Source organism: Globicephala melas, chromosome 4 (genome assembly GCF_963455315.2).
Source record: "Globicephala melas chromosome 4, mGloMel1.2, whole genome shotgun sequence".
NCBI lineage: Eukaryota > Metazoa > Chordata > Mammalia > Artiodactyla > Delphinidae > Globicephala > Globicephala melas.
In genome coordinates, this window is record NC_083317.1 from 143,523,650 (window position 1) to 143,548,639 (window position 24,990).

The following is a 24,990-nucleotide window of genomic DNA, read 5'->3' on the forward strand; positions in this document are numbered from 1 at the left end:
GATGGTGCAATGTAGCATATGACAAAGGGGAAGGAAAACGGTCCTTCTCCCTGTGGCTTTTGTCATGTTTATCAGGAAGAACGACCCTCAAACTGTAAAGAAGAGACCTGAAATGGTTAATTTTAGTAGTAGACTGAAAAAATGAGGAGATGGAAAGTGAGTACCTAATTGTGTTTAAGTCTCTAGGCTCAGGTGCATTAGATCTTCAGAAGTAATGGAAAGAAACAAGCAACCAACAAAAAGTTTTTCTCATTGTTGTAGATGAGAAAAGTAAATTTTGTCTTGATTATCAAAAGCGGGACCTGAGGGCAGTGGGGGGAGAAAAGTGGGTGTGGGAAACAATATCATACCGGTAACACCTGTAATTCTAGAAGTTATACTTAAATACATGGTTTATGAATATTATTGAAAGAAAGTGAAATAAGGTAACCAATAAAGAGTAGCAATGGGTTGGGGAGGAGACATAAACAAATATATGATATGTGCTATTTGACAATATGATAAAACAAATATGTTAAATTATATTTTATGTGCATTTGCATCAAGGTATACCAGTGGCATCACATACCTATTTCAGCAAGATGCTTGACAAAGTCTTGTAAGGTATCCTGGGGTAAGATAGTAGGATGTGACCTAAATGACAAAGAATGAATAGATGAGTTGAACAGCTGAGAATTAATTAATCAACGTCAATTGAGCTATTGAGCTTTCTCCTGTCAAAAACTGTATCGATGTGGATGCAGATAGAGAGGATTATCATCACTGAATGGTTGTGAATAGTTGAAATAATATAATCATGTATATAAAATGATCTGATAAAATGAATTAGATAAAATTTGGAGAGGAAAATATAAAGTACTGCATTTATTAGAAAACATAATTAGGAAGTACAGGGTGCAGAGTTGAGGGAGACCTGAATGACAGCTGTTTAGAAGAAAAAACTGAGTCAACAGAGTGATATGGTGGCACATATGAAAAAGAAATTGTAGTGAAATCTTAGAGAAAAGAGTGACAGAACATATTCCTTGCCCCCTTCACTCCTGTTTGCCATGGTCACCCTGGTGGCGATGGGGACTTTATAACATACTGGCATGTACTATGAGAGGATATCACCATAAGCAAGAGATAGCCCTGTTTGTTCTGCTATTGATACACTATGGAATCTATCAGGATGCTCCTAATAAACTGGCTGACCTTGGATATAAGTGAATTATGGAATGAAAGATCCAGGATCCTTAGAGCAGGGCAGAAGAATGGAAAACAAAAGAGGAAAAGGAAAGCAAACCTGAGGTGCTCACACAGAAACAGATGGTCCAACGAAATAGAATAGAAAGACCAAAAGCAGTCTCACATAATCGAAATTTTAATTTATGAAAGCCTTGGCATTGAAGACCAAGACGGGAAATTATGCTAGTATAACTGTTTTTCAAATGAGAAAAATGAAATTGGATCCCTATCTCATGCAATAGAACAGAAAAATCCACTCCAGATGCATTGTAGACTTAAATATAAAGGTAAAATTTTAAAACATTTAGAAAAAATATAAAATAGGGATGGAAGGATTTCTTAAGCAAAATTCAAAAATTACTAGGCATAAAAGAACAGACTGATAAATCTGGCCACGGTACACACACATACACACACACACACACACACACACACAACCCTATGATCTAAGAAATAGGGGGTTGATATGAGCAGCAATTCACAAAAAAGGAAACATCGATGGTAAATAAGTATGAAAAGACATTCAACCTCATTAGAAATCAAGGCAATGCTTTTTCAGACCACAATAAAATACATTTTAGATGGGTTAAATTTAAGAGGCTGACATTACCAAATGTTATCAAGGATGTGCAGCAACAAGAACTCTACCACAGGGGCTTCCGGGAAGATGGCGGAAGAGTAAGACGCGGAGATCACCTTCCCCCCCCACAGATACACCAGAAATACATCTACACATGGAACAGCTCCTACAGAACACCTACTGAACGCTGGCAGAAGACCTCAGACTTCCCAAAAGGCAAGAAACCCCCCCACGTACCTAGGTAGGGCAAAAGGAAAAAGAATAAACAGACACAAAAGGATAGGGATGGGACCTGCACCTCTGGGAGGGAGGTGTGAAGAAGGAAAAGTTTCCACACACTAGGAAGCCCCTTCGCGGGCGGAGACTGCGGGTGGCGGAGGGGGAAAGCTTCGGAGCCGCGGAGGAGAGCACAGCAACATGGGTGCGGAGGGCAAAACGGAGAGATTCCCGCACAGAGGATCAGGGCCGATCGGCACTCACCAGCCCGAGAGGATTGTCTGCTCACCTGCCAGGGCGGGCGGGACTGAGAGCTGAGGCTCGGGCTTCGGTCGGAGCGCAGGGACAGGACTGGGGTTGGCGGCGTGAACACAGCCTGCAGCGGGCTAGTGCGCCACGGCTAGCCGGGAGGGAGTCCGGGGAAAAGTCTGGACCTGCCAAAGAGGCAAGAGACTTTTTCTTCCCTCATTGTTTCCTGGTGCGCGAGGAGAGGGGATTAAGAGCGCTGCTTAAAGGAGTTCCAGAGACGGGCGCAACCCGCGGCTAACAGCGCGGACGCCAGAGACGGGCATGAGACGCTAAGGCTGCTGCTGCCGCCACCAAGGGGCCTGTGTGCGAGCACAGGTCACTATCCACACCCCCTTCCGGGGAGACTGTGCAGCCCGCCACTGCCAGGGTCCCGGCATCCAGGGACAACTTCCTCAGGAGAACCCACGGCGCGCCTCAGGCTGGTGCAACGTCACGCCGGCAGCGCCGCAGGCCCGCGCCGCACTGCGTACCCCTCCCTCCCCCACGCCTGAGTGAGCCAGAGCCACCTAATCAGCGGCTCCTTTAACCCCGTCCTGTCTGAGCGAAGAACAGACGCCCTCCGGTGACCTACAGGCAGAGGCGGGGCCAAATCCAAAGCTGAGACCCTGGGATCTGTGAGAACAAGGAAGAGAAAGGGAAATCCCTCCCAGCAGCCCCAGGAGCAGCGGATTAAAGCTCCACAATCAACTTTATGTACCTGCACCTGCGGAATACATGTATCCAAAACGAATCATCCCAAATTGAGGAGGTGGACTTTGAGAGCAAGATTTATGCTATATAGCTTTGCTTACACCATTTGTTCTAGGGTTCTATCCGTCCATTTTTTTGTTTTTTGTATTTTTAATATTTTTTCTTAATTATTTTTTATTTTAATAAATTTATTATATTTTATCTTTATTTTATTTTACTTTATCTTCTTTCTTTCTTTTTTCCTTCCTTCCCTCCTTCCTTCCTTCCTCCCTCCCTCCCTCTTTTCTTTCTTTCTTTCTTTCTACTTCTACTAATTCTTTCTTTCTACATTTTCTCCCTTTTATTCTGAGACATGTGGATGAAAGGCTCTTGATGCTGCAGCCAGGAGTTAGTGCTGTGCCTATGAGGTGGGAGAGCCAACTTCAGGACACTGGTCCACAAGAAACCTCCGAGCTCCAAGAAATATCAAACGGTGAAAATCTCCCAGAGATCTCCATCTCAACACCAGCACCCAGCTTCACTCAACGACCACCAAGCTACAGAGCTGGACATCCTATGCCAAACAACTAGCAAGACAGGAACACAACACCACCCATTAGCAGAGAGACTACCTAAAATCATAATAAGTCCACAGACACCCCAAAACACACCACCACACGTGGACCTGCCCACCAGAAAGATAAGATCCAGCCTAATCCACCAGAACACAGGCACTAGTCCCCTCCACCAGGAAGCCTACACAACCCACTGAACCAACCTTAGCCACTTGGGACACACACCAAAAACAATGGGAACTACGAGCCTGCAGCCTGAAAAAAGGAGACCCCAAACACAGTAAGATAAGCAAAATGAGAAGACAGAAAAACACACAGCAAATGAAGAAGCAAGATAAAAACCCACCAGACCTAACAAATGAAGAAGAAATAGGCAGTCTACCTAAAAAAGAATTCAGAATAATGATAGTAAACATGATCCAAAATCGTGGAAATAGAATAGACAAAATGCAAGAAACATTTAACAAGGACCTAGAAGAACTAAAGATGAAACAAACAACGATGAACAACACAATAAATGAAATTTAAAATACTCTAGATGGGATCAATAGCAGAATAACTGAGGCAGAAGAACGGATAAGTGACCTGGAAGATAAAATAGTGGAAATAACTACTGCAGAGCAGAATAAAGAAAAAAGAATTAAACGAACTGAGGACAGTCTCAGAGACCTCTGGGACAACATTAAACGCACCAACATTCGAATTATAGGGGTTCCAGAAGAAGAAGAGAAAAAGAAAGGAACTGAGAAGATATTTGAAGAGATTATAGTTGAAAACTTCCCTAATATGGGAAAGGAAATAGATAATCAAGTCCAGGAAGAACAGAGAGTCCCATACAGGATAATCCCAAGGAGAAATACGCCAAGACACATATTAATCAAACTATGAAAAATTAAATACAAAGAAACTATCTTAAAAGCAGCAAGGGAAAAACAACAAATAACACACAAGGGAATCCCCATAAGGTTAACAGCTGATCTTTCAGCAGAAACTCTGCAAGCCAGAAGGGACTGGCAGGACATATTGAAAGTGATGAAGGACAAAAACCTGCAACCAAGATTACTCTACCCAGCAAGGATCTCATTCAGATTTGATGGAGAAATTAAAACCTTTACAGACAAGCAAAAGCTGAGAGAGTTCAGCACCACCAAACCAGCTTTACAACAACTGCTAAAGGAACTTCTCTAGGCAAGAAGCACAAGAGAAGGAAAAGACCTACAATAACAAACCCAAAACAATTAAGAAAATGGGAATAGGAACATACATATCGATAATTACCTTAAATGTAAATGGATGAAATGCTCCCACCAAAAGACACAGATTGGCTGAATGGATACAAAAACAAGACCCATATATTTGCTGTCTACAAGAGACCCACTTCAGACTAGGGACACATACAGACTGAAAGTAAGGGGATGGAAAAAGATATTTCATGCAAATGGAAACCAAAAGAAAGCTGGAGTAGCAATTCTCATATCAGACAAAATAGACTTTAAAATAAAGACTCTTACAAGAGACAAGGACACTACATAATGATCAAGGGATCGATCCAAGAAGAAGATATAACAATTGTAAATATTTATGCACCCAACATACGAGCACCTCAATACATAAGGCAAATACTAACAGCCATAAAAGGGGAAATCGACAGTAACACATTCATAGTAGGGGACTTTAACACCCCACTTTCACCAATGGACAGATCATCCAAAATGAAAATAAATAAGGAAACACAAGCTTTAAATGATACATTAAACAAGATGGACTTAATTGATATTTATAGGACATTCCATCCAAAAACAACAGAATACACATTTTTCTCAAGTGCTCATGGAACATTCTCCAGGATAGATCATATCTTGGGTCACAAGTCAAGCCTTGGTAAATTTAAGAAAATTGAAATTGTTTCAATTATCTTTTCCAACCACAATGCTATGAGACTAGATATCAATTACAGGAAAAGATCTGTAAAAAATACAAACATATGGAGGCTAAACAATACACTACTTAATAATGAAGTGATCACTGAAGAAATCAAAGAGGAAATAAAAAAATACCTAGAAACAAATGACAATGGAGACACGACGACCCAAAATCTACAGGATGCAGCAAAAGCAGTTCTAAGAGGGAAGTTTATAGCAATACAATCCTACCTTAAGAAACAGGAAACATCTCGAATAAACAACCTAACCTTGCACCTAAAGCAATTAGAGGAAGAAGAACAAAATAACCCCAAAGTTAGCAGAAGGAAAGAAATCATAAAAATTAGATCAGAAATAAATGAAAAAGAAATGAAGGAAACGATAGCAAAGATCAATAAAACTAAAAGCTGGTTCTTTGAGAAGATAAACAAAATTGATAAACCATTAGCCAGACTCATCAAGAAAAAAAGGAAGAAGACTCAAATCAATAGAATTAGAAATGAGAAAGGAGAAGTAACGACTGACACTGCAGAAAGACAAAAGATCATGAGAGATTACTACAAGCAACTCTATGCCAATAAAATGGACAACCTGGAAGAAATGGACAAATTCTTAGAAATGCACAACCTGCCAAGACTGAATCAGGAAGAAATAGAAAATATGAACAGAACAATCACAAGCACTGAAATTGAAACTGTGATTAAAAATCTTCCAACAAACAAAAGCCCAGGACCAGATGGCTTCACAGGCGAATTCTATCAAACATTTAGAGAAGAGCTAACACCTATCCTTCTCAAACTCTTCCAAAATATAGCACAGGGAGGAACACTCCCAAACTCATTCTATGAGGCCACCATCACCTTGATACCAGAACCAGACAAGGATGTCACGAAGAAAGAAAACTATAGGCCAATATCACTGATGAACGTAGATGCAAAAATCCTCAACAAATACTAGCAAACAGAATCCAACAGCACATTAAAAGGATCATACACCATGATCAAGTGGGGTTTATTCCAGGAATGCAAGGATTCTTCAATATACGCAAAACAATCAATGTGATACACCATATTAACAAATTGAAGGAGAAAAACCATATGATCATCTCAATAGATGCAGAGAAAGGTTTCGACAAAATTCAACACCAATTTATCATAAAAACCCTGCAGAAAACAGGCATAGATGGAGCTTTTCTCAACATAATAAAGGCCATATATGACAAACCCACAAGCAACATCATCCTCAATGATGAAAAACTGAAAGCATTTCCACTAAGATCAGGAACAAGACAAGGTTGCCCACTCTCACCACTCTTATTCAACATATTTTTGGAAGTTTTAGCCACAGCAATTAGAGAAGAAAAGGAAAGTAAAGGAATCCAAATCAGAAAAGAAGAAGTAAAGCTGTCACTGTTCGCAGATGACATGATACTATACATAGAGAATCCTAAAGATGCTACCAGAAAACTTAGAGCTAATCAATGAATTTGGTAAAGTAGCAGGATACAAAATTGATTCACAGAAATCTCTGGCATTCCTATACACTAATGATGAAAAATCTGAAAGTGAAATTAAGAAAACACTCCCATTTACCATTGCAACAAAAAGAATAAAATATCTAGGAATAAACCTACCTAAGGAGACAAAAGACCTGTATGCAGAAAATTATAAGACACTGATGAAAGAAATTAAAGATGATACAAATAGATGGAGAGATATACCATGTTCTTGGATTGAAAGAATCAACATTGTGAAAATGACTCTACTACACAAAGCAATCTACAGATTCAATGCAATCCCTATCAAACTAACACTGGCATTTTTCACAGAACTAGAACAAAACATTTCACAGTTTGTATGAAAACACAAAAGACCCCAAATAGCCAAGGCAATCTTGAGAACGAAAAACGGAGCTGGAGGAATCAGGCACCCTGACTTCAGACTATACTACAAAGCTACAGTTATCAAGACAGTATGGTACTGGCACAAAAACAGAAAGATAGATCAATGGAACAGGATAGAAAGCCCAGAGATAAACCCATGCACATATGGTCACCTTATCTTTGATAAAGGAGGCAGGAATGTACAGTGGAGAAAGGACAGCCTCTTTAATAAGTGGTGCTGGGAAAACTGGGCAGGTACATGTAAAAGTATGAGAGTAGATCACCCTCTAATACCATACACAAAAATAAGCTCAAAATGGATTAAAGACCTAAATGTAAGGCCAGACACTATCAAACTCTTAGAGGAAAACATAGGCAGAACACTCTATGACATAAATCACAGCAAGATCCTTTGTGACCCACCTCCTAGAGAAATGGAAATAAAAACAAAAATAAACAAATGGGACCTAATGAAACTTCAAAGCTTTTGCACAGCAAAGGAAACCATAAATAAGACCAAAAGACAACCCTCAGAATGGGAGAAAATATTTGTAAATGAAGCAACTGACAAAGGATTAATCTCCAAACTTTATAAGCAGCTCATGCAGCTCAATAACAAAAAAAAAACAAACCAATTCAAAAATGGGCAGAAGATCTAAATAGACATTTCTCCAAAGAAGATATACAGACTGCCAACAAACACATGAAAGAATGCTCAACATCACTAATCATTAGAGAAATGCAAATTAAAACTACAATGAGATATCATCTCACACCAGTCAGAATGGCCATCATCAAAAAATCTAGAAACAATAAATGCTGGAGAGTGTGTGGAGAAAAGGGAACCCTCTTGCACTGTTGGTGGGAATGTAAATTGATACAGCCACTGTGGAGAACAGTATGGAGGTTCCTTAAAAAACTACAAATAGAACTACCATATGACCCAGCAATTCCACTACTGGGCATATACCCTGAGAAAACCATAATTCAAAAAGAGTCATGTACCAAAATGTCCATTGCAGCTCTATTTACAATAGCCCAGAGATGGAAACCTCCTAAGTGTCCAACATTGGATGAATGGGTAAAGAAGATGTGGCACATATATACAATATTACTCATCCATAAAAAAAACGAAATTGAGCTATTTGTAATGAGATGGATAGACCTAGAGTCTGTCATACAGAGTGAAGTAAGTCAGAAAGAGAAAGACAAATAGCGTATGCTAACACATATATATGGAATTTAAGAAAAAAAAATGTCATGAAGAACCTAGGGGTAAGACAGCAATAAAGACACAGATCTACTAGAGAATGGACTTGAGGATATGGGGAGGGGGAAGGGTAAGCTGTGACAAAGCGAGAGGCATGGACATATATACACTACCAAACGTAAGGTAGATAGCTATTGGGAAGCAGCTGCATAGTACAGGGAGATCAGCTCGGTGCTTTGTGACCGCCTGGAGGGGTGGGATAGGGAGGGTGGGAGGGAGGGAGATGCAAGAGGGAAGAGATATGGGAACATATGTATATGTATAGCTGATTCACTTTGTTATAAAGCAGAAACTAACACACCATTGTCAAGCAATTATACTCCAATAAAGATGTAAAAAAAAAGAACTCTACCACAGTGCTGGAGGGAGTGTCAATAGGTTCAACTTCTTTAAAAAATAATTTTGAATTAGTAAAGAATGCATTTACCTTCTGACCCAGCAATTCTATCCCTAGAGAAACCCTTACTCACGTGCACCAAGAGACCTGTTCAAGATAATTCACAGCAGCATTGTTTGTAATAGCAAATCACTGGAAATAAATTCCTTCAACAGGAAATAACCCAAGAGTCCATCCATAGAAAAACAAATAAAGTGATATGTTCACACAACAGAATATTACGCAGCAAGGGTAAATGAGCAAGTTCTAGCCTTACATAATAGGTAGAGCTTAGAAATACAACTGTGAATGAAAAAGCAAGTTACGGGAAATTATATATGGCATGCTACTATTTTTATAAAGCCCATAGACAAGCAAAATTTTAAAATATTTATTATTTAGGGGAGATATACACACATAATAAAACTTTTAAAAATTCCTTATGATAAACATAGAATTTATAACTATATCTCAGTGGAGGGAGATAGGAGATAGGATGAACAAGGAACATTGTATATATTCAATATCAACTATATTGCAATGTCCTACTTCCTAAATTGGGCAATAATTTCATGGGAGATGTATTTCATTATTAAGTTTCATAGCCTGTGTGTGTGTGTGTGTATAGTAAGATGTAAATATTTATAACTAAAATAAATTAAGGAAAGGACACACACACACCCCCCCAAGCAAAGCAGGCCTTCTTAACCCCATCAAAGCTGACCACATGGGCTTCCCTGCTGGCGCAGAGGTTGGGAGTCCGCCTGCCAATGCAGGGGACACGGGTTCGTGCCCCGGTCCGGGAAGATCCCACGTGCCGCGGAGCGGCTGGGCCCGTGAGCCATGGCCGCTGAGCCTGCGCGTCCGGAGCCTGTGCTCCGCAACGGGAGAGGCCACAACAGTGAGAGGCCCGCGTACCGCAAAAAAAAAAAAAAAAAGCTGACCACGTAGCACTTACAAGTGATCAAGGTGTAAAGGAAAGTTTTGCTTCTTTCTCTGGATATCAAGTGGGTTATCAGTCAAGCTGCAGCTTAAAATGGTTTCTTTCTGTCTTTCTGGAAATGGGCTGGTCTGTCCAACTTTCCATTTATTCTATGTCAATAAGGCAATATGACAGAGGTACACTTTCCAATTAAGGGAAAAGAACATCTCAGCTGTATTCAGTATGATTAAACTACAGCTGCATATCATCTTCAATCCTAGGAACCATATTTTGTGAGAAGTATTTGACAAACTGGGGAGTTTCTAGGGGAAGCTAATGTAGACAGGAGGATGTCGAAAATCCATTTCAGATGAACGGCTAACTAGATCTGAACTTGAGCCACTCAACTGTGAGAAGAGAGAGATTCGGAAAAATGAGGTAGATGACCTCAAAACTGAAAAAGAAATGCTGTCAAGTTTAAACATTTTTAGCTTTATTCTGCATACAGAGTGGCCACCTACTACTAATGGGTAGAAATATATTGAAGCTGACTGAAGCTTTGAAAATTAAAATACCAGCTCACAGCAGCTAGCAGGATGAGTAACTGGAGGACGGCCTATTATAGTTCAAGAATTACCTAGAGCTGTTACAGAATGTTATCCTTTAAAAGAAAAACAAAGCTTAGAACCTTTTTCCTTATAATGGATTATATTTTATAATGCAGACCACAGGCTTAGTATAGTTTTGGTCTAAAAATCTAATAATACTAGATCATATGTACCTTGAGCTTAAGTATATCATTTATTTTTTCCTCCTTGTAATTTGTAATTCAGTTCCAGAGACAGTGGTAAAGAATGAATGACTGTGGTCCTTAGGAACCATCTAACTCTATGGAAGTTACTTAATCTCTTTGAGCCTCGGTTTCCTCAGCTATAGAAAAGTATCTCTCTGCACGATGCCCCCCTCCCAATATGTCCACATTCTAGTCCCTGGGACCTGTGATTATGGTACCATATTTTTGTAAATGGGATTAGGTGAAGGATTTCATGATGAGGAAATCATCCTGGATTAGCTGATAGGCCCAGTATAACCACAAAGGCCCAGTATAATCACAAAGGTTCTTAGAAGAGGAATTCAGGAGGAAGCAGAGGCAGAGGAGAAGATGAGATGATGATGGAAGCAGAGACTGGAATAATGTCCTTTGAAGATGGCAGAAGGGGCCATAAGCCAAGGAAAAGAGGTGGCCGCTAGAAGCTATAACAGCCAAGGAAATTGGTGCTCCCCACAGAGCCTACAGAAGGAACCAGGTGTGCAGACCCCTTGACTTCAGTGCTGTGGAACTCATTTCAGAATTCTGACCTCCAAACTCTAAGATCATACTGATACATCTGTGTCGCTTAAAGTAACTAACTTGTGGTAACTTGTTACTGCAGCAATAGGAAATGAACACATCCTCTCACAGGGTTTTGGTGAGGATCCAGTGAGATAACCCAGTAAAAAGTTCTTGGCTTCTCAAAGGGGGAAAGGGGTGGTGGGATGAATTGGGAGACTGGGATTGACATATATACACTACTATGTATAAAATAGATAACTGAGAACCTACTGTATCCCATAGGGAACTCTACTCAGTGCTCTGTGGTGACCTAAATGGGAAAGAAATCTGAAAAAGATGTATGTATATGTATGGCTGATTCACTTTGCTGTACAGCAGAAACTAACACAACATTGTAAAGCAATTATACTCCAATAAAAATTAATTTAAAAAGAAGTTCTTGGCTTCTATTACTGTTATCATCCACCTAATTTATTACCCCCCAATGAAGGTTCAGTCTCACAATCAACTGTATTAGTGTGCCCTTAGTTATCTGCCCTCACAAGACATTTTTATACCTTTGTGTATAAAGGCTGGGAAAGGGTTCTGGGCGGGAGTCAGGCATTCACAGCCATTAATGGTGCGGGTCCTGACAGGTGCTTGTCTTCTCCAGGTCATTCCTCAGCCATAAGTAGAGACTAGATCCTTTCAAGCTCTAAAGTTCAATGATTATATGCTCTTTTAGGTAGCCCAATAAATGGTTTGAGTCCACCCTCTCTCCCTCTCTTCTGGTTGAACCTCTAGCCAGTGGCTGAATTATCTAGTGCCAACTGCCCCTAGGTTACCTTTGCTCTGGGCACTGATTAACCAGGCAGACCTAATTCTATGATTAAAACAAACAAACAAACAAACAAAAAGATGAAAAGAGGTGGAGCAGTTCCTAGCTTAAATTTATCCTTAAAAAGGTATTCAATGTTTTACAAAGAAGGTTCTTAGCAAAAAAGCTTAGCTCTAAGAGTCCATATAGACTTCCCCTGGGTCCTTCTGTCTTTAATTCAAGGCTATCACTTTCAAGAACAGAGTTGGCTGGCCATTCTCACCAAGTGCTCTGCCCAGGCTCTTATCCTCCAAAGTGGCAGGACGTTTGACACACTTTCCTTGTTGCTAAAGGTGTAGATAACAGGACATGTGCATCAAAAATGACCAAAATAGAACAGGCACCAAAGTGCCATGGAACACAACCTCTCTTTCCTATCTCTGCTTTTTCCAACTCACCATGGAGAGAAAGTCTGTGAGAAAGCTTTGCCATCTATAAATTATTCTGCAAATGCAAAGAATTCTTTTTTTTTTTTTAAACTCAGTGTTGGGTTAGATGTCTTGATAGAGACATGGACCATATTCAGCCGCCCCACAGAAGAACAATTACTTCAACCCGAGGAAATCCAGAAAACTTCGTAAAATCGTTGTGAAAGAAGAATAGATCTTAGCTAGAGAAAATGAGGAGGATATGTTGGGGAGAAAAAAACAATGATAGTGCAAAGGCAGAAAAGCCTCCTGTAAAAATAGTAAGAAGTTTGTGTGTCTGGCATACAGAGGGGAGGGACAGACAGTAGCAGGAGAGGGGGCTTAGGTCCCTCCTGGGCTTCTGAATTTTATCGTGCAGAGTTCAATTATCATACGGGACAGGGCGTGTTCAGGTTGCGTTTTTGGAAAATAAAAAATAAAAATCGGGTAGAGGGATCCAGGATGCTGGGGTAGCCTAGGCCTGGGATAGGGGCTCTGGCCTGGGGATGCAGGGAAGGTGCTGGATGGGAGCAACCTTCACTGGCAACACCTGGATGTTGGGGAGAAGTCCGTAATGGCCTGGAGGTTTCCAGCTTGGGTCATAGGTGCAGGGCGACATCACTGGCCAGTCATCGGAAACAAGGGGGAGGTGGGGGAGGGGGAGAGTGAGAGAGCAAAGTTTAAACCACAGGCGCTAAACCTAGGACACTGGATGGATGGGACGTGGAGAAAAACTCAGAACACTAGAGAGTAGAGCCACTTAGGCCAAGCGAAGCAAAGGGGACAGGAAATGTGTGAGCAGAGGGACACTGAGAGAGCAAATGTAGAGCAATGAGCAGGGCAGGGCGCTGGTCACTGGGGCAAGGGCACGAGGAGTCCACAAACTCAAGGGCAGACTGGGTGGCCCAGCGCCCCGCCGAGAGCAAGTGAGACCTCCGCACATGCGCAGGAGGGGAGGCCGCATCTCACCCTAACTCGGTAACTCGCTACGCTTAGCAGGAGCCTTGTGCAAGATCCGAGCTCGCCACGTTCGCTCGAGGAGCCACGGGGACGGAGGTTTCCCATGGTCTCAGGATGCCAGGTGCAGAGCCCAGCTCCAGCCACAACCACTCAAACACCGAACATCGAATCCGTCCCCAGCTTACAAGCAAGATGGGAAACAGTGAGCACGTGGACCCAGCAATGAAACCAAAGCCGGCAGCGGTGCGCACGCACGCAGATGCTCCGCGGGCCGTCTGCTCAGCCTCCCCAGCCTGCTTAGCAAGAGTAGACCTCTATTTACAACAGCCAGGACGTGGAAGCACCCTAAGTGTCCATCGACAGATGAATGGATAAAGAAGATGTGGCACATATATACAATGGAAGATTACTCAGACATAAAAAGAAACGAAATTGAGTTATTTGCAGTGAGGTGGGTGGACCTAGAGTCTGTCACACAGAGCGCAGTGAGTCAGAAAGAGAAAAACGAATACCGTATGCTAACACATATATATGGAATCTAAGGGAAAAAAAAAAAAGGTCATGAAGAACCTAGGGGTAAGACAGGAATAAAGACACAGACCTACTAGAGAATGGACTTGAGGATATGGGGAGGGGGAAGGGTAAGCTGTGACAAAGTGAGAGAGTGGCATGGACATATATACACTACCAAACGTAAAATAGCTCGTGGGAAGCAGCCGCATAGCACAGGGAGATCAGCTCGATGCTTTGTGACCACCTAGAAGGGTGGGATAGGGAGGGTGGGAGGGAGGGAGACGCAAGAGGGAAGAGATATGGGAACATATGTATATGTATAACTGATTCACTTTGCTATAAAGCAGAAGCTAACACATCATTGTAACGCAATTATACTCCAACAAAGATGTTAAAAAAAAAAAAAAGGAGTAGACCGCTAGGCCTCAGTCTAATTAATTGTCTTTCATAAGCGTAGGAAAAAACTTTTTATTGAAGTACAGTGGATTTACCATGTTGTGTTAGTTTCAGGTGTACAGCAAAGTGATTCAGTTATATATATATAAGTTAAATATATAAATATATATTCTGTTTCAGATTCTTTTCCCTTATAGGTTATTACAAGATATTGCATATAATTCCCTATGCTATACAGTAGGTCTTTGTTGTTTGTTTTATACATAGTAGTGTGTATATGTTAATGCTAAAATCCTAATTTATCCCTCCGCCCCTTCCCTTTTGGTAACCGTAGGTTTTTCTATGTCTGTGAGTCTATTTCTGTTTCGTAAGTAAGTTCATTTAATTACAGCTTAAGTGACTAGAGAAATCAAAGAACCACATAAATGCTTATACACAGGATAATCATTAAAATATGCCCTTAAGAGCAAGGGCTGGGGAGAGAATAAAAATGACCCTGATGTACTGAGAAGGGGACTGGATTGACCCCAACGTGAGTCAGGAAACAACCGAATCCCTGTCTGATGAAAAGGAAGAGAAAGGAATGATATTGGAATGGCAATGTTAGTATCTGGGAGTAAGTACGGGGGACTGTGCTTTTCTCATCATAAGGAATATGCAAAGGACATCAAAGAGCTGCTGCTTTTCTAAGGGAGGAAAGAGCAGCAGGAGAAGAATGGCAGGAGACTGGGTGACAGAGAGGAAGGGCCAGCGCCGTGGGCCCGGGGGTGTGGGGCGGTGAGGAGGCCAGGCACCCCTGGAGGTGCTTCGCCCAGGCCTTCAGGTCAGGAGGGCGACCTTTCTGAACACGTGGCGTCAATAACACGGGCTGGACCCATCGCTGGACTAAGAAAGGCAGAGTCAGAACTCACGGGTCAGGTTCCTCAAAAAGATATATCTTCATCTCTATTTTGCTGAGTTTTTAAAACTATATCTGCTTGTGTAAGTTAGAAGATTAATGAGAGCAATTAGTATGTTTTAGTTTCACCCTGAGCCTGGCTGTCAGAAATAAGAAGAATACAAGTTATCGGGAAAGCATTCCACAGCCCAGGCACCTGACACCACCCTGGAGCACTGATTCTCTGAGGTTGCCATTCCGAGCTTGGAGCATCCGTTATTCGCAGGATGGGCAGCTGGAAGATCAAGTGCACTCTCTGTCCAGCTTCTGTGAGCTGCTCTGGGCACTGTAAGCATAATTATAATAACATGGACCTGCTCACATTATGATCAAACAGTCAGTTAATCAATACTAAAAACAGATCCATATCAAAAATTTCCAATTCTCACATCTGGCTGTGGTAGTAAAATCCACTGGAAAATGAACCCCCTTAAATCTAAATGCAAAGGGTTAATTCTAAAGAAATGATTCCGTCCCTACATCAATCATATGTGTATATGGACCAGGCCCTTTTTCCCCATTAAGCATAAAAAGGGGTAAAAGATCTATGCTCTTTCTCTGGATTTATGCAAGGCCCAGCTGTCTACATGGCCAAAGCCAGAAAGGAAATACAGGGAAGAAGATGAACATACTTTTGGACCCAAAGAACAAATGTTCAACAGGAAATGGGTTGAACCCTCCTCTGAGCTCCTACAGAACTCTGTCCCTCCCGGGGGACAGATCGTCATCTCCACCTGAAATCTTTTTATTTACGTTCATACCTCAGCTCTCCTAATTACTTTGTAAGCTCTTCACGAGCAGGACTGCATTTTAAAACAGCATCTGAATAACTCATGTCTGTCGTGGGCTCTACACGTTCCTACGACGCCCTCAGATGCACGACCTCCCTTGGTCTACTGTCAGGCAGGTGCATGAGAACATTTTCCTCACTTCATATACAACGACACTGGGACAAGAAAATCTAACCGACTGGAAGGTCACGTGGCTGTCAGCTTAAGTCCAGAGTCAGGAATCACACACGTCAGTCTAGACTCCCACACCAGGCCTCTTTCCTCACACCAAGCTTTTCCTCCTCACCCACACGCCACGCCAGACGCCGGTGATCAGCGCATCACGGGAAGGATGTCTGGAGAGAAGAACAAAGGAGCAGAAACACACGGCGGCTGATAACCCCTGCAACACTGTTGCCAGATGCGTGAAGCCTCTGATCTGTTCACCGGCATTAGAGAGTCAGGTCGCCCTGCCATTCAGAGAGGGAACAAAACAAGGTAGGTGTGTGTGTGTGTGTGTGTGTGTGTGTGTGCGCGCGCGCGCGCACGCTCACGCACGTAGAGCACTTTAGTGGACAAAGTGATACGATGAGATGTTGCAGTGGGGCGGGCCCTCGGAGGGCATCTCTTCCAGGGTTGCCGGAGGGTCCTCAGGCTGCAAAGCCTGAGCCTGCTGGGGATGCTTTTGGCAAAATGACCTTCTCTTCACCCACGCCCAGAATAGGAACTTAGGGGAAGTGATGTCTTGGCCGAATTATTAGCACCGGGTAAGCGGGCAGATGAAAAGGCAGAAGCTCCTGTGTGCAGAGGGGCAAGAGGTTACAAATGATCCAAAGAAAGGCAAAGGTGGTGTCTTGGATAAGCACCCCTAGAAGCAGAGCCTCCGATGACAATTCCCGTGCAGGTCAGGGCTCTTAGGAGAACATCTGAGGAAGTGAGGGAGGTGTGATGGGGCAGAGGGAAAAGCAGTGAAGATGTGGGTCAGGGCAAGTCAGCCTGACCCACCAGGAGCTCTGCGGCCTGAATCGCTCCTCAGAGGCTGTCCTGCACACAGACCAGGGGACTGCGCGGGCCCAGCTCTGTGTCAGCCGGGCATCGGCCAAGGGCTGCCCCCGGGAATGGGGGCCACCACCTCCCAGGCCTCTTTGGGTGAGGCAGGTGTCATCAGCCAGGGGCAATGCTACAGGGGAGGGTGCAGATGTGAGGAGCTGGCAGCCCCTAGAGGATGGGCACAGTAACAGTGTGCCCTGTGAAGGGGACCTGGGGGCACACTAACAGCACCTGCTACAGGCAGCTTCTCACTCCTAGAAGAATCTGCATTCCACATCGGTGGCCTAATTCACAGGCAGATGCCCTCTCATGGGGAATCTGGGCAGCCTGGAGGAGCCAACCTTCTGCCTAGAAACGTGCTGTGTCACCTCCGACTGTATAAAACCATATCCCTAAGTTTCTGTACTCTACCTTTAATGAAGCTTTCTAGCCTTTAACTGTGTATGTTGGTGTCTTTTGGTCCATCACTGTCACATGATGACAATGCACGCAAAAGACTCCACGGATCTGCCTCCCTCCACCCCAGTGGCTATTTGTACGTCTCAGGGAAAGTGGGTTCAGTAACCTCCAAAGGAAGCCCAGTCTATTTGGGTATTAAGTACAGTAAGTCCCCTACATACGAACGAGTTCTGTTCTGAGAGCGCGTTCGTAAGTCCAATTTGTTCGTAAGTCCACCCAAGTTAGCCTAGGTACCCTATTAACGCAATCAGCTATACACCGCTGCTTTTACGCTTGCTTCCAGACAGCCTGGGCTTAAAATAAAGATACTCTACTATTGTACTCTCTACAGCACTGTACGGTACAGCATACAAAAGCACAACCACTCGTAGAGGATGCATGCACGTGACAGCGTACACCAGACACGTGATCTAACTTACGTGATGGGACATGCGAATGCACGTTCGCAGCTTTGAAAGTTCACAACTTGAAGGTCTGTATGTAGGGGCTTACGTACCTGTTAGTGATTTCTTCCTAAATTTAAGCAAAAATCTATTTCCTTGTAACTTCCATTCACCAAAGTCATGGAAAGGAAGTTCTAATCCTTAGATAACTTCTCTTCCACAGGCAAAAGACCCACGCGAAGATTATTCCACAATATTGTACGTGATGTCAAGTCTGCTCACCCATCTGGTTCCTGCCCATTGGAGAAATTCCAGTTTGTCTCTGACCCCATAAAGAGGTGTCCAGAACTACCCAACCCTGCAGCAGTGGTATGACCCACATATGTAACGGAGGACTATTCTTCTTGTTCTGTACCCAGCAGTTCAATTAATAGAGTTTTTTAAATTAACTTCATGATTCAAACAGGCCCCATTACGTGCCCCAATGTACCACTGATTTATGCCAACTTGTAAACAACTCATCTAAATATTTTTGCGTATGCTGTCTGTCTCACCCCATCCCTAGTTTCTAGATAGATTTTTTAAATTTAACTATAGGCTTTTACACCTACTCAACTACAGTTTATCTTGTTAGATAAACATCATCATTTCAACCTGAAATGATCTCTTTGGATCCTAATTCTGTTACTCAAAGTATGTGCTATGTTTCTAGGCTTCATGTCAACCCCAACTTTGATAAATATGTAATCTATATCCTCACTAAAATTATTGATATAAAACAACACCTTGATAGGGCCAAGGGGGGGATTCTCATAGCCCACCGTTAGTGACTACCCTCCCAGGAGCCACTGTCGTTCTCCCACAGCTTAATTCACGCTTGTTCCCAGACCCAGTCTAAATTTGACGATGAGTTTACTCCTTCAGCTATGTATTCTGATATGCTGAGTTTCGAAGAATGTAAAATAATTTTCAATAAAATATTTGCACTTACATTCATTTAATAGAATATAAAAACAGAATATGAAGCTGGTAATAGTTTTATGAATAAAAATAATCCAAGGAGACAAAGGCCAAATAGAGCATATGATTTCAGAATTTAAAAATTGTTTTCTCCCATTGAGAAGAGGATGACAAGTCTAGAGACGCCCAATGGGAGCCCTGGATGGGGACATATGGAATGCCCCTGTCCTAAGGAAAACAGGTGACAAGGCTAACTGCATTATTTCTCTATTGCTGCACAGCAAATTACCACCAGTTGAGTAGCTTAAAGAAACACAATTTATTATCCATGGGTCAGGTTAGCTCAGGCCCCTACTCAGATCTCATCAGGATGAAATCAAGGTGTTGCCTGGGGCTGCAAACATCTGAGGTTTGGGGTCCCCTTCCAAGTGCACTGGCTATTGGTGCAATTCAGTTCCTTGCGTTGCAAAACGGAGGTTTGCATTTTCCTACCTGCCTGCCAGCTGGGGGCCGCTCTCACCTCCTATAGGCCCGCTGCCCTCCCCTGCCGTGCGGCCACAATACAGCAGTTCGCTTCTTCAAGGCCTGCAGCAGAATCTCTCTCTGCATTCTGCTAAAATGGAGTCTTGTGTAAAGTAGTTAAGCGAGGGACAATCCCATCATGTGCCCAGGTCCTGTTCACGGCGAAGAAAGGGGATCACAGGGGGCGGGGCGTGCACAGGGGGCGGGGCGGGGCGTGGGAATCGTCTCCGACTCCCACCTCTCCCAGTGATTAACACGGGGAAGCACAGGGAAGGTCCGGAGCAGGAAAGAGGGCTGGAGAGGCCCTCTGTGCCCTGCCCTGGAGTTTGAACTTTATCCCAAAAGCAGTGGAGGCGGATTGAGGGATGCCTCTCCCTTTGGGGATGTGCAGGAACATGTTGCAAGTCGCAGAGGTTAGGAAAGCATTCTAGGAAGTACAGCACTCCAGGACAGTATCATGGAATGAACCAAGGCAAGACACGTAAAGCACAATATCATCTACATACACACCTGAATCACGTGTTGATAATTTACCCCCTCACTTGCCTACATGACACCTTGAGAAAGGTATGCTACGCTTTGCTCTGCTGCGGCTAGGATGAGGTGTATATACCCCTCACACACCAGACAGAAAAAAACAAAAATATTTTGCATCACTAGAGAGCCTTCTCCAAACAGAAACATCCTGTCTAACACTAATCCCTAAAATTTAAAAAAAAAAAATTTTTTTTAAACACTTGAGCCTATTCCTTTAAGTTGCTGCCCGCCCCCCCAAGAAAACACATTTAAAAACAGAAATAAAGTCACAGATGTAGAAAACAAACCTGTGGTTACCAGCGGGGGGAAAGGGGAGGGAGGGATAAATTGGGAGACTGGGATTGACATATACATGCTATTGCATATAAAATAGATAACCAACAAGGACCTGCTGTATAGCACAGGGAACTCTGCTCAGTACTCTGTAATGACCTATATGGGAAAAGAATCTAAAACAGAGTGGATATATGTATATGTATAACTGAATCACTTTGCTGGACACCTGAAACTAACACAACATTGTAAATCAACTATACTCCAATAAAAAAGAAAAAAGAAAAGAAAACACGTTTATCTCTGACTTTTGGACAGCTATCAGCAGACATGTGAGGACCCACACAGATGGGATAAGCACGTGAGGAACTGCTGTTTTTCCACCAATTTGGATTTTGAACAGATTAACTATAGTTTCATGGTCTGTTTCCTTTTCTTTTCTTTTCTTTAAATACCTGCTGTATCCTTTATTCAAATTGTCTGGTTCTTCTAAAGGCTGGACACTCCTCCAAACATTACAAATAAAAACACATTATGTTCCAATTGTCTTTGAGTTTTCCATTCACAGCTCTGTCTATACACTGTAACCTTGAGGACAATCACAATGTTTATTCTAAAATATAATAATGATAAGAGCTAACTGAAAGCTACACACTACATGCCAGGGACTGTTCTCAGAGCTTCATATCCTCACACTCAGATGAGGAAACTACGGCACAGAAAGTTTAAGTAACTTGGAGATTACATAGGTTATTAGTGGTGGAGCTTGGCTGTGAACCCAGGCAGAATGGTCTGCCTTAGTTCCCAGCCTTGCAGTGAAAACAAATGCCAACTACTCTATGAAAGGGTTCCTTGGACGTACTCAGTAAATGATCACTGACCACCAATGACTACTTTTGAGGTGGCAGAGTCAAAAGTATATAAAAATTAAAGTCTAATCACTGTAAGATTATGTTACAGATGTGAGGGGCACAAAAAACAGTAGGATCAATAAATCCAAGAGGTAGTTCTTTAAAATAAGTCAAATATAAACCTCAGAATTATACAGTAAACCAAGAAAAAGAGAGAGAAACACAGACATTAAAATTTTAGAAATTATGAGTGAATACTGTGCTCAACTCCATGCTTATTATTTTAAAAATACTAAGATAATCTTTAGCTATAATTTGAATCACTGAAATGCACAAGCATAAACAGACACATTGAATAGACCAAGTGATTAGAGAAAACAAACAACTACAAATTTAAAAATAATCTAAAAAGTTGTAAAAGCATTATCTCGTTCAAAAAATAATCCAGGCATAGAAACTTCCACAGGGAACTTCTTTCACATTCTCAAGGAAAATATAATTCCCATAGGTCCCAATCACAGAAAAAGATAAAAAATTCCTAATCATTATATGAAGTCATTTTGATGTCAAAACTAACAAGATAGCATAAAAATTCAATTAAAGACAAAATTATTATAAAAGTTGAGGCAACAATCTGAAACAAACATTGAATACAGCAGTGAGTTAAGAAAACATTTCATCATGACCAAGTAGGTCCAAGAAGAAAAAGATAAGTAAATACTAGGAAGTTTTATATTATAGTACACTATTTTAATAGATCAAAGGCAAAAATTACACAATAATTTTCAAAAAACATGATACTCTGTATCAAGTCTGGTGAATTGCAAGCAATTCTCATTGGATACTCCCAATAACCTTATAAGATACTTATATTATTATCCTCATAGAACAATGTAAGAAACTGAAATTGGAAGCCAACAAATAACTCACTCAGTGACATACAATTTAAGAGGAAGAGGTGTAAGTTGAGCCCGGGTCTGCCTGGCCATAAATCCTACGATCTGACTTCCACATTATGTTCTCATTATAGAGGATAATTTACCAAAATAATCAAAAGGCATTTTATAACATTTCAAAACCCCTTTTTGATTAAAAATACTCTCAGCATATTAGGAATGCAATGAAATTTCTTTAACATTGTTGGAAAAACCTACGCTAGCTGTTAAAATCAAAAACAAGACAAGAATATCATTAAATATATTTTAAATTACTGTGGAAATTTGGGCTAATGCTATAAGATGTAATTCTGGAATAAGAAGTATCCTCTTTAGGGACGGTGGGAGGGAGGCTCAAGAGGGAGGGGACATATAGCTGATTCACTTTGTTGTACAGCAGAAACTAACACAACATTGTAAAGCAATGATACTCCAATAAACATGTTAAAAAAAAAGAAGTATCCTCTTTAGAAAGGCATTAGAATCATTACTTGGTGTAATATGACTGTACTAAGAAAAAGAAGAACTAGGTGAAAAAATGATTATCAGTAATAAACAGAATCAAAACCAATATAGAAAAACCAATAACTTTCACCAAACTCATTGATGAGCTCTAGCAGTTTTCTGGTTGTGTCTTTATGATTCTCTATATATAATATCATGTCATCTGCAAATAGTGACAGTTTGACTTCTTCCTTTCCAATTTGGATTCCTTTTATTTCTTTTTCTTAGGCACAGCAAAGGAAACCATAAACAAAACAAAAAGACAACCTACAGAATGGGAAAAAATATTTGCAAATGATGCAACTTGACAAGGTATTAATTTCCAAAATATAAAAACAGCTTATACAGCTCACTATCAAAAAAACAAACAACTCAATTGAAAAATGGGCAGAAGACATAAATAGACATTTCTCCAAAGAAGACATACAGATGGCCAAAAAGCACATGAAGAGACACTCAACATCACTAATTATTAGAGAGATGTAAATGAAAACTACAATGAGGTATCACCTCACACTGGTCAGAACGGCCATCATCAAAATATCTACAAACAATAAATGCTGGAGAGGGTGTGGAGAATAGGGAACCCTCTTGCACTGTTGGTGGGAATGTAAATTAATACAGCCACTATGGAGAACAGTATGGAGGTTCCTTAAAAAACTAAAAATAGAGTTACCCAAAATAGTGCAATCCCACTCCTGGGCATATATCTGGAGAAAACTCTAATTCGAAAAGATACATGCACCCCGATGTTCACTGCAGCACTATTTACAATAGCCAAGACATGGAAGCAACATAAATGTTCATTGACAGATGAATGGATAAAGAAGATGCCATATATACACACACACACACACACACACACACACACACACACACACACACACACACTGGAATATTACTCAGCCATAAAAAAGAATGAAATAATGCCATTTGCAGCAACATGGATGGACCTACAGATTATCATACTAAGTGAAGTAAGACAGAGACAAATATCATATGATATCACTTATATGTGGAATCTAAAAAAATGATACAAAGGAATTTATTTATAAAACAGAAATAGACTCACAAACATAGAAAACAAACTTACAGTTACCAATGGGGAAAGGGCATGGAGGGATAAATTAGGAGTGTGGGATTAACATATACACAGTACTGTATATAAAATAGATAACCAACAAGGACCTACTGTATAGCACAGGGAACTATATTCAATATCTTATAATAACTTATAATGGAAAAGAGTCTGAAAAAGAATATATATTTATATCTGAATCACTTTGCTGTACACCTGAAACGTAAATAACTGTACTTCAATAAAAAGAAATCAACAGCTTTTATATAACAGTAACCACCAATTAGAAATCAATAGAAAAAATCCCAAATATAATTAAATAAAAAGTATATAATACCTAGGAATAACCTTAAAAATATGCAGAACTTGAGTGAAGAAACAATTTTTCTGTCACATCAAATAAGATCTGAAAAAGCAGGTGGATTATGAAATGATTAAAAATTGTAAAGATGCAAATTCTTCCAAAATAATTCATAGTTTGTACGTAATTCCATGCAGATATATCAGAATTTTTTATTTGAAAATTAATTCCAACATTCACCTTGAAGAACACTCAGATGATACTTACTAAGGTACATTTAAAATATGGAATAGTGAAGGGATTATGGCTTACCATATCAAAAATGGAAATGTGCTATACAAAATATAATATGGTTCTGCTACAATAACTAACAGACGGTTAAAGAAATAGAATAAAGATCCCAGATATAAAAACATATATACTAATTTAATTAAAGATAGATTTAATCACAACTCAATAAAGAATAAAGGGATTATTCAATAAATGGTGTTGAAGTAACTATTTGAATAGTTAAAAAATTATATCTCTACCTCATACAATATGTCAAACTGAATTACAGGTGGATTACACACTAACTTAAAAAATAAAATTATAAAATATTATGAAAAATATAGGTGGTTGTTTACTGGCTATTGGCCAAACAAAGAATTTCCAAACATAGAAGTAGTGGAGTACATCAGAAAGTAATATTAGATTTGACTGTAGTAATAAACATGAAAAAATTCATATATCACACAGCACAATACTCAAAATTAAAGGGCAAACAGCAAAGTAGGAAAATAATTTTCAGAGATGTGACATACAAAGGATCTTTTTTTCTTTGTATATTTCTTTAACATCTTTACTGGAGTATAATTGCTTTACAATGGTGTGTTAGTTTCTGCTTTATAACAAAGTGAATCAGCTATACATATACATATATCCCCGTATCCCCTCCCTCTTGCGTATCTCCTCCCTCTTGCGTCTCCCTCTCACCCTCCCTATCCCCCCCTAGGTGGTCACAAAGCACCGAGCTGA

At 40.9% G+C, this 24,990-nt stretch overlaps 1 protein-coding gene across 11 annotated transcripts in view; it reads right to left on the reverse strand.

Moving 5' to 3' along the window:
• Positions 1-24,990, reverse strand: part of THRB (thyroid hormone receptor beta) — a 392,088-nt gene that overhangs the window by 315,252 nt on the left and 51,846 nt on the right. For 3 of the 11 annotated variants that reach the window (XM_030876311.3, XM_030876309.2, XM_030876308.3), the window contains exon 2: positions 569-633. The exons of the other annotated variants lie outside the window; for them this stretch is intronic. The gene's annotated coding sequence lies outside the window, so the exon portion shown is untranslated. The remainder of the gene's footprint in view (positions 1-568; positions 634-24,990) is intronic. 11 annotated transcript variants of the gene reach the window in all.